At 36.5% G+C, this 26,143-nt stretch overlaps 1 protein-coding gene and 1 pseudogene across 1 annotated transcript in view; both read left to right on the top strand.

The window, feature by feature from the left end:
• The window catches only part of LOC125252111 (NACHT, LRR and PYD domains-containing protein 1 homolog), a 38,113-nt gene extending 21,682 nt beyond the window's left edge, over nucleotides 1-16,431 (top strand). The window contains exon 12 of the transcript XR_007181156.1: nucleotides 15,635-16,431. The gene's annotated coding sequence lies outside the window, so the exon portion shown is untranslated. The remainder of the gene's footprint in view (nucleotides 1-15,634) is intronic.
• Nucleotides 1,878-14,111, top strand: LOC125252110 (annotated as a pseudogene).
• Nucleotides 16,432-26,143: the final 9,712 nt, after the last annotated feature.

The following is a 26,143-nucleotide window of genomic DNA, read 5'->3' on the forward strand; positions in this document are numbered from 1 at the left end:
AAAATTGGGAGTGTCAAAGTAAACAAGCTGGACGTGACCTGATTTTAATTAAGAAAGCCAGAATAATAGAAAAAGCGCAGCTTGGACTAGTTTAATTGCCGCATTCTGGCTTAGTCTGTTGCACGTTAGCTGAGCCAGGATGAGTACGTGCAGCTATGTCAAGCCAGGTTTAGATAGTTGGGATAAGTGCACATTTATGACATTCTTAAACAGACCACAGGATCGATCACAGAATCAATGATGCAAAAATGGATAAACCCTTGAGTAACAGCTTCTAATGGAAACATATGAAGAGGTGAAACATTTAATCAGTGTTGTTGTAATCTAAAGGCGGGTCGATGTGTTGCTAAAAGTTGCTAAATGACGTTGTGATGTCATTGTGTGGTGACATCATCACGTAGCCATGACGTAAAACTGCGTTTTTGCGTAGTATACACATAAAAAATATGATTCGTTCTTAAAAAATAATGTAAAAATATATTTTATTTGTAAAAGTAATAGAAACAAAACAACATCTTTATGATCAGATATTTGTATTTTTAAAATCAACATTGAATTATTGAACAGTTACACATTTTTGAACAACTACATTTTATGTATATTCTTATTAAGAGATTTTGAGCAATTATAGTTTTAAGCAGTGTATTGGTTAGTCGTGTGTTACACTCTAACAAAATTCCGTAAAAATAGGGCACAATATGAAGGAATTATCCATGTTAATTTTTCACAGGTGTTTTACCTGTGTTTTAAATTAAGCATTGCATTTTGTGTTTTAGGGTTACAACTTAACAGGTAATGTCTTAGCAGAAAATTACCAGTACTTTTTCTGTTTTTCAAAAAATAATAATAAAATGTCTTAAAGTGTACCTAACTGAACAACAAGTATAGATATAAGATAATAACATGCTCCAAATAACCAGTGCTCCACTGAAACCATCATAATTACAATTCAAGGAGTTTCTTTTCATTTCCACAAATTAACAGTTGTAGTTTATTTTATCTGTGTATTTAATCAATCTCATCTATCTGCTCTCATCTATTTTTATTTAGTTTTTTTTTCTAATTGATTTTATCTAATCTACAATCTGATAATCTGATCTATTTTGTATCTATCTAATTGTTTATCTATTTTATCTCTCTTATCTATCCTTCTTAAAGAACAAACATGTCAAGAACATTTTGCAGGCTGGTAAGTGACTGGATTGGTGAAAATAATGTACAAATTAGATGAATAGTATCTGCTGACATATTTTGTGCTGATTTTAGCATTTAAAAAAGGCTCATATTTACACTGAACCGTGACTGTAACACAATATATCAATCATTGTTATTTTTTCTCTCTAAAGCTCCTGACAAGTGATGAAAGATTGAAACATTGTGGCCTCCCACCTTTCTCATGAATGTCCAGTACATTGCACTACATAGTTATTGATCCGGTGAAGTGGAACTAGAATTTGGGAAGATAAACACAGGTGTGCTACCAATGCCTAATAAAATGCATGTACACATGAAAGAGTGACATACATTATCCTGTATTAAAGGATAGGCTTAATCAAAACAAACTGCAATAATATAACCTCTGACAGCAATATGAACAGCAGTCTTCATAATAACAGTAAAATAACAGTAGGCGTACTTAGATGAATGACACTATATCTAATATTTTAATGCATGATAATTAAAATGATGCAACATATTTACAGAAGGTCATGGAGTGACTGTAATGCACATTAATTTCTAGTAGGATTGACAGCAGAACTAACAGATAAATTACTGAGATTAATCTTAGCCTGGTTGTTAACTTAATTTAGCTTAATTTAGCCTGCTTTCATGCAACTGAATCAGGGCTAAATTCAGCCAGGATAACTGGAAAATCCTATTATCTTATTGTGCGGACTTGAGACAGCTTTGTATCAATGAAAGTTGCCTGAACCACATTTGTGTGGCTATTAATATGTTTAAAACCTTTTAAATGAAAACGAAAAGAGGCAGAGTGGTGTTTAACTGGAGTAGAGCGAGCGTTATCAAGTTCGCTGCTGTACCATTTGCTGAATCCTCCCGTCCTCCTGAGCCGAACTTGTCCGGTCCGAACTAACAAGTCTGAACTTCGCCTACTTGGTATTGACAAACGCCTCAGTTCTCTTTCTGACATCCTCTCGAAATCCCGGAAGCGACTGATAACGGAAACACCAGTCTTCAGCGTCATTCTGGCTTTCTACATCCTTGAAAATAAGGTAACTTCGCAACTGGCATGAAGTTGTTTTGATGTTCGATATTCGCAAATATAAAGACTGGACCGTCTCTAAATTACACCCAACATTGGTATGCACGTTTCTAACTTCAATAACATTTGAAGAGAATAATTTACAGTCATAAGACCGACTTTAAAGTGTTCATCTGGGTGTCAGCAGTGATGCACATCTTTAAAATTTTTGATATTTATTAAAATACACTGTCAAATCATATGTAAAAATTACTATTTTCACTATTATATAAAAAATATGAAAAGTGTGCATCGTAGCTGACATGTTGGTTTTATGACTGTAAATTATTGCCTTCAAATGTTATTGAGCTTTACATTATGACATATTTATGTTTGAGTCCATATATAGTAGTGAAAATAGTATTTTTACATTACATGAATACATTTTACATGATTTGACAGTTTATTTTAATTAATATCAAAAATATGTAAGGTGCATCACAGCTGGCATGTAGATGAACACTTTTCAGTTGGTTTTATGACTGTAAATTATTCTCTTCAAATGTTATTGAAGTTAGAAACGTGCATACCAGTGTCGGGTGTAACTTTAGAGACGGTTCCGTCATTATATTTGCGAATATCAGTGCAAAACTCATGCTAAATAAACTTGTTCTGCTGGTAAGACTCCTAACGCAAGCTGTTAACACTATGCTTTATTTCCATTTAAGTGTATAAAATATCCTTTAAAGTTATTAAAATTCACATTCACTTTTATATTATTGTTTATTATTGTTTGTGTTTCTATTCTTGCAGAGAATGAACTGACTGAGATGGACAATTTTAACAGTAGGCTGTGTCATCTGGGCATTTTCTAATTATTTTTTGTCTCATGGTTTTGGGTGTGACATGATCTTTCAAGCTTTATTTTTAGTCTATAAAGTGCTTTTTAAAAAAGTTAGGGTGAATTAAGGGTGATTGGGACAGTTTTTCGATTTCCATCTTTTGCCATAAATTAAAAACATCAGCAACACATGAAATATTTCTGTAATACTGAAGATGTTAACTATCCATTTGAGGAGGAATCAATGTTATATTATAATGATGCTTGACACACTTTTCTGTAAACTGAGCCAAAAAAAAAAAAAGTTTTGGTAACATTTGGGTGATTGGGACAGCACATCTTTCACTGATTTAGGGCAGTGTAAGAATATTTACTGTATTGCACAAGTTAGTTCATGCTTTGATATAACTTCATATGCAATATTTCCTTTTCTGTTCATCATCATTTAGAGTCCATGTTTATTTTGTTTAACTTCATTTCTCAGTTTATAAATCCATCCAAAATTCATACACATGCAATTGAGGTAAAAGGCATGAAGCCCAAAAGTCATTGAAAACATTTTAAAATCAAGAAAATAAGTAAAAAAAAAATGCTTCAGGTCTAAAATTCATACTGTTCAATTCTGTTCATTCAATCCTGAACTGTTTGAAAACACATTTAATCTGCACAAAACATTAACAGAAACATGAATATGGTTTATTATTGCAACAAATCTGTAAAAAAAAAAGTTTAACTATAATGTTTTTATTTTCAGAATTTGGTCATTTTATTTTATCAAAATGTAGCTAGTTCATGATTATAATATTTTTTTTTTTGTGGTTGTCCCTTCCACCCAAAAAGTTTGTACAATATAGCAGCTATGACAATTTCTTTTGGACTGTATTACTAAAACTATCAAGAGCTTATATCATTTCCTCAGTTCATGCATTTCACAGTCAACTTCCTGTTTAATGCCTGCCCCGCCCACCTACATGATATCACGCTAACAAGGTCATCACATTTAAAAGATGTGGTCTCACAGCTAGGGCTCAGCAAAAAAAGTTTTTATTTTCACTCATTAGATGAGAAAATAAATTCTATAGTTATACTGTCCCATTTGACCTCATGTCCCAATCACCCTTAATTCAGCTGATGTTAAATCATTACACAAAGCTTGAATATTCATGATATTAAAAGCTAAAATGAACAACATCAATAAACATTAATAATAGAGTTATTGGGTGCCTAAAATAAATTTTTACCTTGTCATTTAGAGCATCACTCTGCTGGGCCAAATGTCAGCGCTGCAGCTCAGAGTGGAAGCCAGATTACAGCACCTGTGCTCACTAACAATACAATAACAGGCCATGTCAACATCATACATAATGCACCTAGTAAGTAAAATGCGTTGTACATTTCATAGATGTTGATAATTTTGACTATGATATTTTTTTTTGATAATGTATTTTCAGGTATAATCACAGGTCATATACTAAAATGTACTAGATAATTTCTAATAAAATTATATTAATGCTGAATATGTTTTAGATTTAGCTGTTGAAATCTTATAATTTAATGACATTTGAGACACCCCGGGTAGGGTAAAACATTAACTAATAGATATCATCATACTTCCCCAGATGATTAAAAGAATTGCAAACATTTTTAGTAAGTTTTCTTAAATGTTATGTTTAAATTTGCAAATAAGGCATTATCTAATTAAATATGCACTAATTTGCATACATTAATAGAACAGAAATCTGAACATTGGTTTCATTTTTTTTTTTTTTTTTTTTGACCATTAGAGTTTAAAGATTTTACAGAGGGGATTTCAGATCTCTTTTGATCACTTCATACATCATAAAATACTGTCAACAGCCAGAAAAAAATAAAATTTCACCATTTGTTTAGAAATAAAATGTTGTATAAAGTCAGGCAAAGTATATATCAACAAACCCCTCTATAAAAATCTTCAGAATATAAATAGGAATAAAACTGTAAAGTAAGTGCTGCTGAAGTGGAAATTTCTGACTCAGAGCAAGAGAAAAAAACTAATTTTGAGAAAACGGCCTTTAAAGATACACCGATCAGGCATAACATTGGCCACGTACACTCTGCAGCTAAATTCGGTTGTCAGTTCACCTTTTAGTGCTTAATCGCGTTCTGTACACAGTTCAGTAAAATACAGGTAGCGACAACCGCATTTACAGAAATTCTATGCAGTGTGTACGGAACCGAACTGAACATCTAGTTATTAATGATGTTAACATGCCCATTATAGCCACGTACACACTGTACTTTTCAGGAGTGACAACCGCATTTAAATGCGGGAGTGAATCCCCTAAATTATCATTACCTGTGTGTACAGGACGCGATTAAGCACTAAAAGGTGAATGACAACCGAATTTAGCTTCAGTGTGTATGTGGCCTGTGAGCACCTTCCTAATATTGTGTTGATCCCCTTTTGCTGCAAAAACAGCCCTGACCCGTCACTGACTCCTCTAGACCCCTGAAGGTGTGCTGTGGTATCTGCACCAAGATGTTAGCAGCAGATCCTTTGAGTCCTGTAAGTTGTGAGGTGGATCCATGGATCGGACTTGTTTGTTCAGCACATCCCACAGATGCTCAATTGGATTGAGGGGAATTTGGAGGCCAATCAACACCTCAAACTTGTTGTTGTGCTCCTCAAACCATTCCTAAACCATTTTTGCTTCATGGCGGGAGCATTATCCTGCTGAAAGAGGCCACAGCCACCAGGGAATACCATTTCCACGAAACAGTGTACATGGTCTTAACAATGCTTAGGTAGGTGGTACATGTCACAGTAACATCCACATGGATGGCAGGACCCAAGGTTTCCCAGCAGAACATTGATCAGAGCATCACACTGCCTCCGCCGGCTTGCCTTCTTCCCATAGTGCATCCTGGTGCCATGTGTTCCCCAGGTAAGCACCCGGCCATCCACGTGATGTAAAAGAAAACGTGATTCATCAGACCAGGGGCCTCATTTATAACACTTTGCGTAGATTTCATCCTAAAAGTGTACGTACGTGCAAAAGCTAATTTCTAGATAGAACCTGAACCTGCACACAAATCCCTTTATAAATCCCAGTCAGCGGAAGATTGAGCATACGTGCATCTCCACCCTGTCTCCTCCCTGAAATCACCATATATGGAGCTTATGACGCCTAGTTTTACTATGCATAACCTCATCTGCATATAATTTACATGCACGTTCCCATCCACGTGATACTATGGTTAAAACCGTCAAAGGTACAAGACATTAGAAAAAATTAGATATGGACTATAAATGCAATTTGTGCCATACATAGTATTTGAATAGTTTAAACCAATTTGAATTAAATTTATGCAGTTTTGCTGATAAGGTGAACATCTTTTAGGAAGTTTATAGGCTATTTTTAGTGGAAACGTATAGGCCTACTTATTTATTGCAGTGTAATTGTCTGCCTCGGCGCGTCACTGACAAAGTATTTAAAAAAAAGCTGTGGTTGTACAGTAAGATATTATCATTGGAGCTCTTCAAACTGGACAGCGGACCGTTCGACCACCGAATCCAGCAGTGTCTTCCATAATATCCAAGTTAAGTGTGCATCAATGATCGTTCTTCTCGCTAAAATATTTCGTCATAACATCTGCAGTTTAGTTTAAAGAGGAATTATTGTGCACCTTTCACTCCTCGCTGTCATTAAAGCAGCCTGTCACAAGAAAACTGATCGAAAGTAGCACATCTACTATCTAAATTCTTTTATTTTTGTTTAACTTCTCCGTAATGACTGCGTAATGTAATTTCAGTGCTTATCGCCATTAGTGAAAGTGTAATATTAATGTAAATCAAAATGAAAACGTGAGTTTCCATGCAAGTTTAAATCATTCTTTTATTTATTTAAACTGTTATTGTGAACATGCACCGTATTTATGATTATGACTCATAATTAGGATTTAAAGTGGTTTTCCTTCATCTGCCGTCAGTCCCTCAGCTCACCGTCGGTGTCGCCAATTCCCTTTGTCTTCAAAATGTGCGTACGCATGGGTCAAATTTTGCGTGTAGGTGCGCACATTTTCCTGTCAAGTTTTTCTTTATAAATCCCACCTTTTGCGCAGGAACTGGCGTATGCATGTTTTCAGCCCCATTTTGTGCGTACGCACGCTTTATAAATGAGGCCCCTGGACACTTTCTTCCATTGCTCCGTGGTCCAGTTCTGATGCTCACGTGTCCACTGTTGGCTCTTTCGGCGGTGGACAGGGGTCAGCATGGGCACCCTGACTAGTCTGCAGCTATGCAGCTCCATACGCAACAAACTGAGATGCACTGTGTATTCTGACACCTTTCTATCAGAACCAGCATTAACTTCTTGAGCAATTTGAGCTACAGTAGCTCGTCTGTTGGATCGGACCACACAGGCCAGCCTTCGCTCCCCACGTGCATCAATGAGCCTCGGCCACCCATGATCCGGTCACCGGTTCACCACTGTTCCTTTCTTGGAGCACTTTTGATAGATACTGACCACTGCAGACCGGGAACACCCCACAAGAGCTGCAGTTTTGGAGATGCTCTGACCCAGTCGTCTAGCCATCACAATTTGGTCCTTGTCAAACTCACTCAAATCCTTACGCTTGCCCATTTTTCTTGCTTCTAACATCAACTTTGAGGACAAATTGTTTACTTTCTCCCTAATATATCCACCCACTAACAGGTGCCGTGATGAAGAGATGATCAATGTTATTCACTTCAGCTGTCAGTGCTCATAATGTTATGCCTGATCGGTGAATGTACTGTAATTGAAATCTACAGATGCAAATATATAAAGTGCTATAAAAGATACACAAAAGTGTATTATGGATGTTTTCTTTCCATCAGTCCTCTTTCCACACTTTATGAAAACCAAAAAAACACAAAATCCCAAAATTGGTGCATGAAAACAGTGTTTTTGTCTAATTTTCTGCAGGTTCTACTTTGATTTGCCCACCTTCTGAAACAACACAAACCTCGGGTAAGAGATAAATCTGATGTCTTGAATGTTTTACCTTGTGCCTTTTAATTTAGCATCTACAGTCTGCTCTAAAATGTCTTACACTATTAGAATCAGAATTAGTTTTAAATGCACTAACCCTGTTTAACATTGCTTATTTTATGTGTGCAGCAACAAGATCTGTGATTTTAAAATATAAGGAGCGGATCTGCAGTGAGTATCAGTGTGTGACCGAGTATAACTCACTGCCTGGTGAACAAGTTCTGCTGTCTGAGCGCTACACACAACCTCTGATCCTTCAGAGACATAGAGGTCAAAACGAGAGAGAAGAAGAGATCAGATCCTGTGGAGAAAGCTTCCAGAAGGTCCTCAGCGCCTGGAGCAGTGATGACTCTGTCCATCTGAACTCTCTGTTCGACCGAAATGGACACGGGATCCGTCCCAGTGCTGTTATACTGCAGGGGAATTCTGGGAACGGGAAATCTTTCACTGTGCAGAAGATCATGATGGACTGGGCATCTGGTGACCTCTACAAAGAGCGGTTTGATGTTGTGTTCCACTTGAAGTGTAAAGAAATAAACCGCATTTGTGGCATAAAGAGTTTGGTGGAGATCTTGAGCTGCAGTTGTAGTTTAACATCAGATCAGATCTCACAGGTACTACAGCATTCACCAGAGAAGATGCTCTTCATCATTGATGGATTTGATGAGCTGAGACTCACTCAGGACATTAATGACATGTCACCACACACTGATCTGCTTCAGAAAGCCCCAGCTGAGGTCATTCTTTGTGACCTGCTGAGGCGTCGAATCCTGCCAGAGTCCTTCCTTCTGGTCACCTCCAGATCTACAGCCACAGATACACTGAGTAAACTGCTCAAAGGACCTCAGCGTTTCTCTGAGATTATGGGATTTTCAGAAAAGGGGGTAGAGGAGTACTTCCAGAAGTTTTTCAAAATGAGGAACTTTTCAGGACGGCTTACACACTTGTGAAGACGAATGAAACTCTCATCACCGCCTGTTCCATCCCTGTCGTCTGCTGGATCATCTGCACAACTATCAAGGAACGACTCAAAACCACTGCAGATGTAACAAGTGGACTGGAAACCACCACTTCCATTTACGTTGACTTTGTGTGCACGCTCTTGAAGCATCACTGCCAGGGTTTGAGTCAGTCCATCCCGACCCTGCTGAGGAGTCTGGGTCAGCTGGCAGAGAGAGGGATGCTGGAACAGCAAGTCTTGTTGGATGAGAAAAGTGTTTATGAAACCGTTTCAGACCCTGCTGGCAATCCGTTCCTGTGCAAGTTCCTGTTTAAGAGAAGAATCCACCAGGAGACGATGTTCAGTTTCATGCATCTCAGCTTTCAGGAGTTCTTCACTGCTCTGTACTATGTCCTTCTGGATGAAGAAGAGTTCCAGAGAAAATTTACACAGCTATTTTCCATTGATGAAAACTCAAGTCATTGTGATATTTGTCCTGCACATTTTTCAGCTGTGGTGCAGTTTGCATTTGGTCTGCTGAATAAGGATGTGAGACGCACACTTCAGAAACATGGTCTCTTTGTTCATTCAAACACACAGACTCATATGAAAGAATGGATTCTGAAAATGGGTCAAAATATTGACACATATTCAGGTGAAGCACTTTTGTACCTTCACTGTCTCTATGAACTTCATGAAGAGGACTTTGTGAAAAAAGTTATGGAAACCTGGAAAAGAATTGATGTACGTGGTGAAGTCCTAAGCAGAACAGACTGCCGGGTCCTGCTGTACTGCTCTCAGTGCTGTCAGTGCATCGAAGAACTGGATCTTATTGGCTGTAGATTATCACCTGAAAATTTTCGTATGATTCTGCCTGTTTATCACAAGTGTAAGAAAGTAAGGTAAGTGCTTTGTTCCAAAACAGATACATGATGGATCTTATTAATATCTTTATAATTCATTCTAGTTTTTTATATTATTCCTACATCATTGGTATGAATGTATACATACCAGTGATACATATAATAATACATATTTTATAATATTTTATAATATTTAAAAAAAGTCATTATGTTTTTATTATTTGTTATTGCAAGTTAACTTGATTATTTAGTCTGTACACTCATCTTCTGGATTTGATTTTACAGGTTGACCATACACGTTTCATCAGACTCTGATCTTGATGAACTGATAAACGCTCTCACAAGAGGACAGACCCAGAGATCACAGAGGTAATGTCTCAAAATACATTTCATACATTTAAAGTATTTTATGTACACATGAGTTATCATCCTTCAGTGTGCTTTTGTTTTATGTTCAGTTCATAAATCTTTTTTCTGTCCTTTGATTTGCAGCATTGATGTCCGCTTTATATTTACAAAATTTGAGAATTGTGAACTTCATTTGACAGACGATGAAGAGCTTTTCAGGTGAAGAAAAAATGAATTGAAAGTTATTCAAAACAATGACTTGTTGGTTTATAGACAACATTGATGCCAATTTTGATTTATTTGTTTTTTTATTATAGTATCTGGATAAGAACTTCAACATCTTTGCAGTCGCTCAAACTCACCTCTCAGTGCCGAGAGCTAATCAACATTGAGTGGGCCAAAATTATACAGATAATTCACCAAGAAGATTCAGATGCATTCATGTCAGTTCTTGACTCTTTCTTTGAACTGAAAAAGATGGAAATTAAACTACAGTGTCTAAGTGAGATGTGGACTCATTGGACCCTCCAAATCATCCAGAACTGCTCCAGTCTAACATTACTCATGTAAGAAAAACATGTGAAATCATCTTCTGTCTTGTTCCTATATGAATTTGTCTGTTGTTAGGAACTGCACATATTTAAACTGATAATCAATCCATGAGAAATCTGTCATTTATTTTACTCACCCTCATGTTGTGTCAAACCTGTATGACTTTCTTTCTTCTGAGGAACACAAAATAACTTATTTTAAAGAATGATGATGTCCCAAACAGTTTCGGATCCCATTGACTTTCATTGTGTGAACAGAAAATACAATGAAATTCAAACTGTTTTCTTACCAACCTTATTAGGGGTTCAAGCTCATATCACTGAAACTCTATTGTAATTATTACATTTTCCAAGGATCATCATTTCCTGTAACAGTGATTAGGGAAGACTAAACCGTAAGTCGTAGAGCAGGGGTCATCAACTATATTTGTCCAAGGGCCAGAATTTTTCTCTGCAGACACTGTAAGGGCCAGATACTCGTAATATAAAGTAAAATTCGAATTGTATCCTAATATGTTATTATTTGATATACTAATTCTAATTCCAAATTTATTTTATTTTTTACATATTACCTCTACTGCAGCAAGCCACCAGGGGGCGATAGCGATATTTTAGGCTTCATATTTGTGAGGCTGTCAAGCTGTCCATCACTGTCACGCAATTGTGCGCTAATCCCAGGCAAGGAAAATTTTGACATTTGTGAAAAAATGAGCACGTGAAACAATAAAAGATGTTCAATGAGAGAACGCATTTATCGTCATTCTTGACTGAAGGCAGGCTATGGCACAAGCTACTTTTCAGAAGGGTTTTTTTTTTTCGTTAGATTTAAAAATAAACAAATATGGTTGGTATTCGATTTGAAAATTTGACATTCGAATATTTTTTTATTTTTATTTTTTGCACACCTGGGATCCCCCGCGAAACGATTCTCATTCCCCCTTGAATAAGGCCGGCGACACACTGGCTGTGTGAGCGTCTCAGCTGCGTGGCGTGTCCGTTTTTATTTCGGCTCCCATATTTAACAGGTTGGAGTTTGCACACTGAGACACGCGTCTCAGGCGCGCTCGAGCCACGCGGAAAACGCGTGCATGCTAGAAATAGAACCGACGCGTGTTCCAGCAACTGGAGTGTTCAGAACAGCGGAGTTTGTATGGACCGAAGTGCATGTCTGAGCTTGTGTTTTGTTGCTTTGACACTGGAAAATACAATAATAGAAACAAAATGTATTAGCATTTTTACCCGTTATTATCAATCATCTAAATTAATCTCGTTTTTAATTTAACTTAATTTCGTTTTTCTTTATTTAAATTTCATTTTTCTTTATTTAAATTTCGTTTTTTCTTTATTTAAATTTCGTTTTTGTTTATATAAATTTCGTTTTTTCTTTATTTAAATTTCGTTTTTTCTTTATTTAAATTTCGTTTTTCTTTATTTAAATCTACCCTTACTGTGCCAATTTGTTAGTCAGAAAAATATGACTACCTTAAAAGTATTGCTTAATTTAACAGACCTGTGTGTGTGCGTTTTATATCACTAGTGCAGTGTCCGTTCTCGGAGCATAAGCCCTGCCCGCGTGAGGTGCGCCGCTTCCCGCTCGCGCTGTTCTGACTGTAGTTTACTAAAAGTTTATTAATTCTGAATGTGTCGCGTCTCGCGTGTCCATCTATATTGCACCAAATGCGACACTGCACTGCCTTGTGAGGTCGATTGGATGAACGGTTCTCGAAATAATAAAAATGCAAACGGACATACAGACACAGATTCCTGCCTTTATTAGAGAGAAAAATATGTTCAGCCCCTCTCTCCGAAGAGTCGATGTTCATTACTACCGAAGCTTTGAAGCTCAAAAAATGGTATTCGGACCAGCCCTAAACTTTTTTCCTCTTACAAGGCTATTCCTGAATTCAGTATTATTCTGGGGGCCGGATGGAAATCTCTGGCGGGCCGGATTTGGCCCGCGGGCCGCCAGTTGACGTTGCATGTCGTAGAGACTTGAAACTTTGAGGGCTGGTAGTACTCACACATCTACAACGTCAGCAAGGCTCGACCCTGATCATCCTGATGGGGGCGCTACAGCCATGAAAAGTAGGAAATCACTTATAACTCCTAAACTGTTAGGCGTAGGCAAAATTTTGGGTATTTTGGATTTTTTGAAAAACCTACTTTTGTGAACTAGTCCTAGATTTTTGACCTGATCGGAACCAAACAAGTGCAGCAAAATTCTCTGGAGTCTGATTGTCAATAATTACCAAAAATGTTGAAATTCTGATTCACGGTCCCTAAGGGCCGCCAAAACATTCCAAGTGTGCGGAGCCACTTTAACTAAAATGGCTATAACTCATGAACAGAATGAGATATTTTCACCAAACTCAGCACACCTATATAAGAGCTCATTCTGTGGTCACGTGAAAAAGGACATGGTGACTGGCCACCGGGGGGCGCCTTTGCATTTTTCACGTGCGTAAAGCACCGTGAATCAAGCAATTTTTTTGCACACAACATTCGTACCACATGGTAGATCTCCTCATTCCACATTTTGAACTTTGGCCTTTAGCAGGCTCATTTGAGAAACAGGCATGGACAAGTCTACCCAAAGCATGTGTTCCTAAAACTAGTGGTTAACCAGTGATACATATTTTATACATATTATAAATGTCATTATGTTTTTATTATTTGTTTTTGCAAGTTAACTTGATTATTTAGTCTGTACACGCATCTTCTGGATTTGATTTTACAGGTTGAAAGTAAAAGTTTCATCAGACACTGATCTTGATGTGGATGAACTGATAAACGCTCTCAGAAGTGAACAGACCCTGAGATCACAGCGGTAATGTCTCAAAATACATTTCATACATTTAAATTATTTTATGTACACATGAGTTATCATCCTTCAGTGTGCTTTTGTTTAATGTTCAGTTCATGAATCTTTTTTCTGTCCTTTGATTTGCAGCGTTGATGTCGACTTCACATTTACAAAATTTGAGGATTATTATCTTGATTTGTCAATCGATGAAGAAATCAGGTGAAGAAAAAATAAATTGAAAGTTATTCAAAACAATGACTTGTTGGTTAATAGACACAACAACATTGATGCCAATTCTGCTCAACTCATTTTTATTATTATTATTATTATTATTATTATTATTATTATAGTGTCAGAATAGGAACTTCAATATGTTTGCAGTCGCTCTTTCGCACCTCTCAGTGGCCAGTGAAGTTCCTCGGTCTCATCTTTCAGTGCCCAGAGCCAATCAACATTAAGTGGACCAAACTTATACAGATAATTCACCAAGCAGATTCAGATGCATTAATGTCAGTTCTTGATTCTTTCTCTAAACTGAAAAAGATAAACATGTCACTGGACTGTCTAAGTGAGATGTGGACTCATTGGACCCTCTGAATCATCCAGAACTGCTCCAACAGAACTCAAGTAAGAAAAACATGTGAAATCATCTTCTGTCTTGTTCCTGTATGAATTTGTCTGTTGTTAGGAACTGTGTAGCACATATTTAAACTCACAGTCCATCCAAAAATTAAACCTCTATCATTTATTTTACTCGCCTTCATGTTATGACTTGTAAATTATGTATTTCTATGGCAAATCCCATGAAACGGCTGAAAACCATGTTTCCTATGGTAAATTACCTGCATTGGCTGTAAATTGTCTTTTCCATCTATGAATTAAATGGTTTCATGCTTGCTAAATAAAAATATCTTTTTGCACAAGTGCTTAAAGGCCTTAAACGCCTGAACCGATAACTGCTGCTCACAAATATATTTCAAATGATCTTTGCGTTCTGCAGAAGAAAGTCATACAGGTTTGGAGTGACATGATCCTCATCCATTTAAATCTTTATAGAATTGTTCAAATGAATGTGTGAAAAACAAAGTATAAAGTATAAAATTATCAGTCCCTGAAATCTAAGTAATTTTATCTGTATAATGTGTTTCCATGTCTAGGGTAGATGCTTGGTTTTTACTGGAGGAAGGAATCCAGATCTTGCAGAGGTCAGACACAAGACCAGCCTGTAGTGTGACATTTCAGGGGTTCGTATTGGTTCATTTTCATATATTTTGCATCAGTAAATGTCTTATCAATGCAATTTCAAGCTTTAAAAAGGACACAAAAACACCATAAAAGTATGACTTGTGCAGCATATTCCATGTCTTCTGAAGTCACATAATACCTTTTTGTGAGGAACAAACCAAAAGTTTGAGAATTGTCATTCATAAATGTATTTTTCTTTACATCCTCCCTAGATCTCATAATTCATTAGCAGTCAATAACAACTTAAATGTTGGTCTGTTTCTCACACAAATCATTGTTATGAGACTCTGTAGTGATGCTGTGCTTTGTGCTTTCTGATGAAGGTTCATATGCAATAATCAGTCTCAAAAATGCACACGCTATTGGGACTGTGATCTTAGCTGCAACCAGAAGGTGAAGATTCATCTGAGTTCCTCTGGCTTTTCTATGGATACTTTGCAAAAGTAAGTTAGGACTAAGATTAACACAAAGAATACACCAGTAACAGTGTGAACTGTAATATGACACCAACAAGTGATTATTATTATTTTTTTTTTATTTAATGATTTATACAATTCCACTTGAATATTGTATATTAAATGTACAAGCTTTCAGTGCGACAGCATATGATCATAGTGTGCAGTGTGGATCTAACCTACTGCTCAGCTTTGTGTTTTTATTTCTACATGTTTTATTGTTTTATCTCTTGTCTCTCTCCATTTCTAAGGCCCTGGTTTTGGAACTAATGGTCCAGCTTGATAACTAGGAGAAAACTGCCAAAGCAGCATCTTTACCTGGAGCTGAGGATGGGAATAAAGACATCAACCAAGAATATCTAAAATCATTTAGCTGTGTTGTAATAGTAATAATCATGTGTCTCTTTATTTGTATATTGCGTTTCACGATACATATTGTTTCAAAGCATCTTTACAGAGTTTTATATTGATGCTTAATTGCATGTAACGGTTTAGAGCTGAATGATTGTAGTTTATATGTGAAGACAATATTAACCTATCAAGCATTTTAGATTTGCTTTATAGTGTGACCATGTGAGAGTATTGTATGTATGTTGAAAAAAAATTGTATATAGTATATGAGGTTTTATGTGACGACATGGAGAATTGTGAATCTGTAAGGTTTTGTATGATTTATAATAATTTGGTGTACTGACAAGCCTGTTTACTATTTGATGATGTTTATCACTGCCACAGATAAATGATATGTGTTAATAACAGGGTTTAAAATTTCAGTTTTCAAGATTTTGGTCACCCACTCCTAGTTTAACGAAAAGGCATTTTACAAAATAAAAGTCCTCTAGTGTGCAAGCTAAAGGTGACTGTGGGAATGAATGAAAAAGTCCATTTGATATTGGATAATGAATAAAAACTTGGAAGAATACAGGCTACACCAAGAGACTTCACTGTTGGTGTCTTTTAGAAGAGCCGTATTAGAATCTGCAATTCATGTGTTTTGATTTCACAGTATTGAGACTAAAACACAAACTAGGAGAAGGTGGAGTATCACTTCCAGGAACAGTACACCAAAAAATGAAAAAATGTCATTTACACACTCATTTCAAACCTGTATGACTTTCTTCTGTGGTTTACAAACAATTTTTTAAACTTTCCTCGCCAGCATTTCTTTAAGTTACTTTAAGTTTCTTTTAAAAAAAGTTGCCAACGACTGCCAGTGTTATTGATAATTAAAAAAAAAAAAAAAAAAAAAAAAATGAAAGGGTCCCAGAATATTTTGTTGTATGAATATCTGAACATGCAATACATCAAAAGAAAGAAGAAAGTTTCTACTCAAAAAACTATTGCAGCTTCATGCTTTCTTTTTTATCATCACTTTAATGTGGGTAAGTTTCATTAAAAATAGCAACATTTTGAATAAAAAGCTGAGAAAATAGTTTTTTCCCTCCAAAGACTACAACTTACATAAACTATTCTTTTATTGCTTGTTTCTGCTCCTTTTTGCTTGTGTTTTGATCAGGAGATTCAGCACTCTTTCGGAAGATGTGTAATAGCGCCCCCTACAGTATAACTGAAAACATGGAAAATTCTCAAACATAAAATCACAAACATTTTAAATTAAAACTTACAATTGGCAAATACATGCATTTTCTTTTGCATTTAAATCTTTATACAAGAAACCCTGCAGGTCATAAAGAAGTTGTTTTTATGTCAATGCTCTGTCACTTTAATTCAGCACATACAGCACAGCAAAAATAGACTCTGTGCGTAAACAATCTGTGCTGCTGCAGACGCACCGCATCCACGTGCAGTGTGAACACGTTAACATGGACACGCACATTAGAAAATACGCACCGGATACGCACTGCAAACAGTATATATGAACCTGGAGTTAAAGCATTAGTTCACCCAAAAATGAAAATTCTGTCATTAATTACTCACCCTCATGTCGTTCCACACCCGTAAGACCTTTGTTCATCTTCAGAACACAAATTAAGATTTTTTAATTGTCTTGCTGTCAATGCAGGCCTCACTGAGCCATCGGATTTTATCAAAAATATCTTAATTTGTGTTCTGAAGATGAACGAAGGTCTTACGGGTGTGGAACGATATGAGGGTGAGTAATTAATGAACTAACCCTTTAACCCCAATCGCCCCAAAATGGCTACTCACTGCTCTGTGTGTGTGTTCACCACTCACTACTCCTAATGTCTGTGCACTAAATTGGATAAGTTAAATGCAGAGGACAAATACGAGTATGGGTTACAATACTTAGCATTCACGTCATGTCACTGTCACTTTCAATCTCAACTAAAATAGTGTGTGCATGCGCTGGGCCGCTGAAAAAGAAGCTTTGAAGTGTTTTTCATTGAGTTGATCAGCAAGTCTTCTGCAGCAACTGACAAACAGTCATAAAACACCAAAGACATTCTAAGGAAAGACAATAAGATGTTCATTAGAAACCATTTGAGAACTTCTTAAGTATTTTTCAAGAACTGCAATCAACATTCTTACAAACTTCTTGGAATTTATCTTAAATATTTTAACTTCTTTCTTAAGAAGATTTTTGTGGCCTCTGATTCCTCTTTAGTTTCATGTGGAACTAGTTTGTGTTTGTGAGGTTGGGAAAAATAGTACAGGTGTTGTGCTGAAATCTGACCCTCAACAGATCATCATCCCCAGTATATTTATAAACAGGTGTAGGGTTAGGTGTGGTGTGGGGTTAGGATTAGTCTGGTTTAGCGTCCTCAACGAGAATGATAATAATTTAAGAGAGTCCAAATACAGCACAACACATCAACGCTCCTGCAGTGGATATTAAAGGATTAGTTCACTTTCAAATGAAAATTAACCCAAGATTTACTCATCCTCAAGCCATCCTACGTGTATATGACTCTCTTCTTTCTGATGAATCAGAGTTATATTAATAAATATCCTGATGCATCTGAGCTTTATAATGTCAGTGAACAGGGTCATGAGTATGAGCTGAAGAAAGTGTTTTTCATTCATCCATCATAAACATACTCCACACGGCTCCAGAGGGTTAATAAAGGCCTTCTGAAGCGAAGCGATGCGTTTGTGTAAAAAAATATATCCATATTTAACAAATTCTGAAGTAAAATATCTAGCTTCTGCCAGACCGCCTTCTGTACTCAACTTATGAAAAAAAACAGAACTGGTGTTGTGTCAGTTAAACTTTTTCCATAAGCTGAATAGGGAAGGCGTAGGATGTAGCGTAACTGCAAGATTTTTATACTTTCTTCACAAGTTAAATACAGAAGGCGGTCTGGCGGAAGTTAGATATTTTACTTCATAATTTGTTAAATATGGATAATTATTTTACACAAATGCATTGCTTCACTTCAGAAGGCCTTTATTAACCCTCTGGAGCCGTGCGGAGTATGTTTATGATGGATGGATGTGGATGAAAAACACTTTCTTCAGCTCTTACTCTTTGGTCCCGCTCACTGCCATTATAAAACCCAGATGCATCAGGATATTTATTAAAATATATCCAATTGTGTTCATCAGAAAGAAGAGAGTCATATACACCTAGGATGGCTTGAGGGTGAATAAAGTTTGGGCTAATTTTCATTTGAAAGTGAACTAATGCTTTAAAGCTTTAAAACAAGTCAGCTTTGAGGTGGAACAGCTCCTTTACAAAAACAGCAGTACTTCCAGTTCATTTCATGTCCGGGGTTTGTGTGAAGTGCCATTTTTAGGCTTCCTAGTTAATCACAGTGCCAAAACCATTTGACTTGTATTATGAAACACTTGAACATTATTACATTTACATCATAAAATGAACTTTTATTAAGGGCTCCGTGTATCACAGTTTGAGAAAGATTATTAATAGACAACATTTTTGGGGTTCAGAAGGAAAATAATAATGACAAGGGAGTAAATAATGACAATTTATTTTTTTAGGTGAACTCCTTTAAGATTAACACACCTCAAATGAACATGAAAGGTGATCAACAATATCATTACACTAATTACAAAGATGCATGATTTAAATTCTTAACATTCTTCAGTGACAGTTCACTGGAAAACAAATGTTCACCACTTGCTTTATTAGAACTGATGCATGTATAGAAAACAAAATATTTTGTGCCTCAAACTTGGCAGCGATGAGTACGGTGGAGCCAATTATCTGGAAGAGCTTCCTCATTTCAACAACCACAGACAGGTGATGATTTGTGATCTTCATTTCCAAGCATCTTGTGGTTCAGCTCAAATTTTTTCCTCACACAGAGGGGGTGTAATTACACACTATTCCAAACCGTAGTAAACGGTAAGATGCCTTTTTTTTTTTACAGCATTATATTATCATACCCAGAGTGAAGCACTGATCAGTCCACAAAAGAACCTCTTCCGAACACAAACGGAGCATGCTGGATCAACCAAGGATCACATTAGTGGTGAGCCATTTAACATGGGAATTGGGAGACATTTTTAAAATAGGAGCCTAGAAGGTGATGAAGGTAATGGTGTGGATGGAGGATGTTGATTAGAGAAGTTCGCTCTGCTCGCTCAGCGACGCTTACTCAAACCAGAATGACCTTTTGTGATATGATGGTTTGAGAATCTGTGAAATAAGCAATAGATCTAAGGTTATGAAGTTCAAATATAGTTTAACTGAAGTTGCAAACCTTATACTGGACATAAATGCGCAGTAAAATCAAAGTTGAAATTGAGTAGAAATTGAAAGGGATTGTGGAGAGAATGTGAGATTTGTTTTGGGATCTTAAGTGGCACATTGTCAGAAAGAACGAGAATGTGTTATGCAAACATGTAGTGCAGGAAACAGTGAGCGGGAAAGTTAAATACCATTGGATAATAAATGAACAGATAAACAGGTGAGGTATCATGCAGCACTGTCGCCTCAAAAGAAGGTCCCCAGTTTTGCTCTTTACAGAAAAAAATGCAACCAATCAAAAAGAGATAAAGAATTTTTTTTCTCTCCAGCGTCTCCAGTTCTCTGTGTCAAATGAACAGAAGAAAAATTAGATGATGCATTTTTAAAGATGGGATTGACTGGGATTATGAAACTCTTGCAAAAGGTGAATGAGAGGGCATGCATCATTTTGCCAGTGTTACTGAAGAGGACACAGTTTTCTAGGTGTTGTGGCACGTGTTCTTGATGAAGTAGGGTGTGTCTCAATCCGCTCACTAGCTCCCTATGTTGTGAATCTGTATACCATGTACACAAATTCGGGCACTAGTAAGGACACTGACTCACTACACATCGGGACACTGATGGAAACATGACAACATACTCATTGTACAACATCACTACTGCTGTTTATGAACAACAGCAGATCTGATATCTTTCTGATGTTATATTTTATGTTATTTAAAGTACATTATGATAAAGACTTTGCTTGTTACACATACCTGCAACATTCCATCTGTAGATTAACTATAAATGTTAGCTAGATTATGTTCACTACCTGTCTAGTATATTAAAAGCATATTTTAGTTTATATTTCATGGTGTCTCAAAATAGCACAGTTGAGCACACTTAGATGTTCTTAAGATGATCTTAAGAAGTACTAAAGAAGAATTTTTAGTATATTAAGTGCAAAATTAGTGCACGAAAATAGAGCACTTTAAGTATATTATAGAAGTGTACTTTTTTCACTTGGCCCTGCAGAGTTTAGCTCGAACCAGCTCCAACTCACACCTGCTTGCAAGTTTCTAGTAATCCTGAAGACCTTGATTAGCTGGATCAGGCGTGTATGATTAGTGCTGGATCAAAACTGTGCAGAGGTGTGGTCCTTCAGGAATTGAGTTTGAGAACATTGATATATATCATTGAACTAGTTCAAATTTTTTCCACAAACTATATTAAATTAATGCAACAAGACACCCATTTAAACAAGCTTAGTGAATTGGTGTGGAGGACAATTAACTGAATTAAGCCTCAAATCTGACTTGAAGTGACTCAAATGGGTCTCTTTCACTGACTGCAATTGCACAAATGTGTGTGAAAAAAACAAAATGACACAAGTTTATTAAGAATGAGAAAATGAGAAATTTAAATTGAGGTCTTATGTCTCAAACTGTTATTCCAAACAGGACTTTCTTTGGTGGAACATATTTTGAGGAATGTCTTATTTTATCCATACAATGAAGGTAGTCAATGGTAACTAAATCTGTTCAGAAAACAAATAATCCTCACAATATTTCTGTTTTGCAGAAGAGAGAAATCACAGGATTGGAGAAGTTTGTAAATGTTTGGAATGCAGGAAAACCTTGAGCTGCCATGATCTTCTGCATAAATCTGGCTAATGAGAGGTCTGTATTAAAGCTGTGAGGATGGCACACTTTCCATTGATCAGAGATCTTTCTGCACATGTGAACGTGACGTGTTATGATGACTGGAACTTATGGAGGATCAATCATGCAAAAACAATAAATGTATAAATATATGAAGAAATGTAAAAAAAAAAATACATTAATAAATGCATAAATATACAGGGAAATGTGATAAAAGAATGAGTATACTTTTATTTCCTTATTTATGCATTTATTTATTTCCACATTTATTTATGTATATGTATTTATGTCTAGGCCTACATTTATTTATTTCCACATTTATTTAAACATTTATTTACTTCCACATTCATTTATTTATTTCTACATTTCTTTGTCTGTATGCTAATAAGGAAGGCGTGTTTTACCTCAGACATCAGCAATTGAGCTCAAAGTGGTGTTGCTGAAGTGTTGAGGCCACAGTGACACCTTGTGGTGGGACTAAACAAAATGCAGGAGGTGTGCCTTTGCAAGTCGCACAGGGAATGATTGACTTAGAGAAAATCTTATATCACTGTTTAAGTCATTTAATATCACCCTAACTGCAGGCTATGTATATAGGGTTACCATCTTTATTCTGGACATGACCGAAAAATATCACCGGTCAGGATTTTTTGTCTTGGCACACATGAACAGAAGCACCTTCCTTCAACAAATCTGAAAACAGATACTTTGACAATGACGTGCCAGTGTGATGAAATGATCCATTATTAATCACATTTAATGTAAATAACAATATTGGTTCAGTAAATGTGCTAAAAATTTGGGTTTGACAACATCAATACACCCTTTATTCAAATACTTTGTCAGATTTAACGCATCCTTACAGGTGGTGGAGAATGGCTGAATTAAGCCATGCAATTCTAACAGCGCTTATTGCAGAGGTGTAAAGAGTACCTGAAAACAATACTTGAGTAAAAGTACAGATACCTTACAGTGAAAATGACCTGACACAAGTTACAAGTCACCAATTCTAATATGACTTGAGTAAAAGTCTTAGAGTATCTGATTTGAAGTATTTTACTCATGCTGAATGTAGGCTCAAAGATGCACTAGTCCTCAACACCTGAAAGACATGCCAGTGAAAACAAGAAACAGTTGATTTGTAAGATGAGAAATCATGTTTATTTTCTAAAGTCAAAATAAAACTGAACACCTCAATGTTGCAATAAATCAAGGTCGACACAACAGCCTCTTAAACATCTACAAACTCTCAAGTCTCACTTGAGCTCAAGTGCACAAACAGGCCATAAGTAAACCAATATCCTTCAGAAAAGTATCTTCAGTATAGCTGATAAATAAAATAATGTTACATAAAATGAACTAGTCAAAGTCTACTTGCACTGGATGTGCTCTGCAGTCATGACCTCGTCTAAATCAAACACCTGCGATTCAGAAATGACTTGCTAATGCACTCACATTCGTAAAGTAGCCTTGCTGACAAGTTTGGGTGAGTAAAGGCAAAACGCAGAAGATATTGTACCTTCAAAGCCCTTAGATGGCGATATTGTTTCTTTATAGCAGAAACAAACTTCTGCAGAAAAAGTTAGATGAGGGAGACATACAAAATGTGCAGGGCTGGGGGTCCTCCAGGACAGGTTTGGGAACCACTGATCTAGGTGTTGGAGGCAGAATTCTGCCACCTGTTGGTTAGATTTTTGATGATATACATTTGCATCTCAAATTAGAATGTTGTGGAAAAGTTCATTTATTTCAGTAATTCAAGTCAAATTGTGGAACTTGTGTATTAAATAAACTCAATGCACACAGACTGAAGCACTTTAAGTCTTTGGTTCTTTTAATTGTGATGATTTTGGCTCACATTTAACAAAAACCCACCAATTCACTATCTCAATAAATTAGAATACTTCATAAGATCAATAAAAAAAAAAAAAGGATATTTTAAACAGAAATGTCAGGCTTCTGAAAAGTATGTTCAAATCTATGCACTCAATACTTGGGCCTCCTTTTCATGAATTACTGCATCAATGCGGCGTGGCATGGAGGCACTGCTCAGGTGTAATGAAGCCCAGGTTGCTTTGATAGCAGCCTTCAGCTCATCTGTATTGTTGGGTCTGGTGTCTCTCATCTTCCTCTTGTCAATAGATTCTCTATGGGGTTCAGGTCAGGCGAGTTTGCTGGCCAATCAAGCACAGTAACACTATGGTCATTGAACCAGCTTTTGGTATCTTTGGCAGTGTGGGCAGGTGCCAAATCCTGCAGGAAAATGAAATCAGCATCTCCATAAAGCTTGTCTGCAGAAGGAAGCATGAAGTGCTCTAAAAATTTCCTGTCCCACAGTGGACCAACACCAGCAGATGACATGGCAACCCAAATCATCACTGACTGTGGAAACTTCACACTGGACTTTAAGCCAGTGGCGCCTGCATCTGTACGGCTATACGCACTGTGTGTACCATGAGAGGGTGCTAATTAATGCCGTTTTTATTTTTTACATAATTTTAAAACTGATTATTAAAATCTATCTGCGTACACTCATATTAAGAGAGCAAGAGAGAATGAGAATAAATTAAGGTATGCGTTTGTGTGTTGTAAATTCAAACGTGTATGTGCATCATGATGTGCGTCCATGGGTGGGCGTGGGGGATATGGGTGAAAAGAAATCTGATTGGCTAGTTTAGTTTCATCGTTTTTTTCCACACATGAAAAATGACGTTACAGATAGTTAACGTTTAAAAACAGGCTCAAAATGAGTAAATGCTCTCTAAAACAGCTAAATTGAAACATTTGCAAAAAGGCCTAAAACTATTGAGTAGGGATGGAGAAATGAAGCCTCTTAAATCTTTGAAGCTTTTTTCTAAATGTTTCGGGAAAGGTTTCAAAGCATCAAGAGTGTCGAAAACAGCGCTATCTTGTGGCAGGTAAAATTTACAGCATCCATAAACTTGAGTGCACAACTCCGTTGTTTTATCCATTAAGCACAAACAAAAGCCTGACAACACTAAATGTGTTTATTTCAATAATACAATTCACATTTTAAAGTTTGGCAAAACTTTAAAAAACAAAACAAAATATAGCTGCAAGCAGCGATGACGGGCCAAAGGCCGGAAGCACCGCCACCCCGGTGGCTTCAGGGCAACTGTGCATGGCGGGCAATGGGCAATTAAAACAGTTAAGCATAAAAGGACTGTCAGTTTCACACCACATTTACTGCACCAGCTGATGCTCCTATGATCACAAACCACAACAGCCACATCCATGAGATCATTTAAATTGAGATGACGTTCATGTCATAGAATGTCATAGGTCAGTTTCAAATGAGTGCAGAATATCATCCTAATCTGACATCTGTTTTTTCTCAGACAACCCCTATAAAAATTCTAGAGCAAATTACATACTATTATTTTTGCAAACTCCACAGTACTCTGAGAAATCTAATCCAGCCTTAATGTGAATATCTGTGATTGCTGATGTTGTATAATCCTAACACTTCTCTTTATGTGTTTTTAGACCTCCCTGAGCTGTTGTTTGTGCACCAATCTTATGCACCAAAAGCATGCTTTCATTTAATTTCAATATGTTTGGTATAAGGTGAGAAAAATAAAATAAAAAAATTAATTAATAGAGCCTAATCACAGAACCTGCAAAGACAATTTTAATGTCAGTCTCAGGTAATAGTAAGGTACATGTCTAGATTTTTCTGCTCACTTATGCAAGTTTATTTTGACACTTTTATAATCATGTGAAATTTACTTAAAGATTTTATTTGAATAAATCTGAATTATATCAATAAATGATTTATTTTAAAAAATAATTTTAATTGTAAAAATAATAATTTTAACTCGAACAACATTTAGAAAACTAGTCCTGTACCAGTAGTGATATAGTGTCATAGATCAATTTCAAATGAGTGTGAAGTTATCATTTGCAGTGTGTTTTTATATTTTAATTAACCTAATTATCAAACTAATAATGTAATACTATGTTGTCCGTGGCCTACAAATACACTGGCTTGATTAGCTGCTTCAGGTGTGTTTGATTAGGGTTGGCACTAAACTCTGAAGTACAGTGAGTCTGCAAGAAAAGGGTTAAATAACTGATCAGGGGTGTAAAAATCTCTCTCTCTCTCTCTCTCTCTCTCTCTCTCACACAAACACACACACACACACACACACACACAGACTGGTGTGAGGAGTGAGGAGGAGGAGGAGGAGGAAGGAGGGTAGGGGGGGGTTGGACTGAGAGGGAGAGTCTGTGTGTGTGTGTGTGTGTGTGTGTGTGTGTATGTGTGTGTGTGTGTGTGTGTGTGTGTGTGAAAAATCCAAAATATCTGACTTATATCTGACTTCCTGTTGGTCAGAGCTAATGACTGTAAATTAGAAAGTTATCCGGCTTAATGAGAACAATATGTGTACCGAGTTTGGTGACTGTAGTTTAAACTAGAGGCCCTCCTCCCCACCCGTTTCTATGGCTTTGCCTGTGTCTACTGGTTGACACCTCTGATGTTTGTATCGAGTTTCATGCAATTTGAAGCATGCTAAGCATCTCAGAAGCATCCAAAATGAAAATTAAAGTTTGATGCGTTGCCATGGCAACAGTGTTTGAG

The sequence above is a fragment of the Megalobrama amblycephala genome, linkage group LG18 (assembly GCF_018812025.1).
Source record: "Megalobrama amblycephala isolate DHTTF-2021 linkage group LG18, ASM1881202v1, whole genome shotgun sequence".
Classification (NCBI taxonomy): Eukaryota; Metazoa; Chordata; class Actinopteri; order Cypriniformes; family Xenocyprididae; genus Megalobrama; species Megalobrama amblycephala.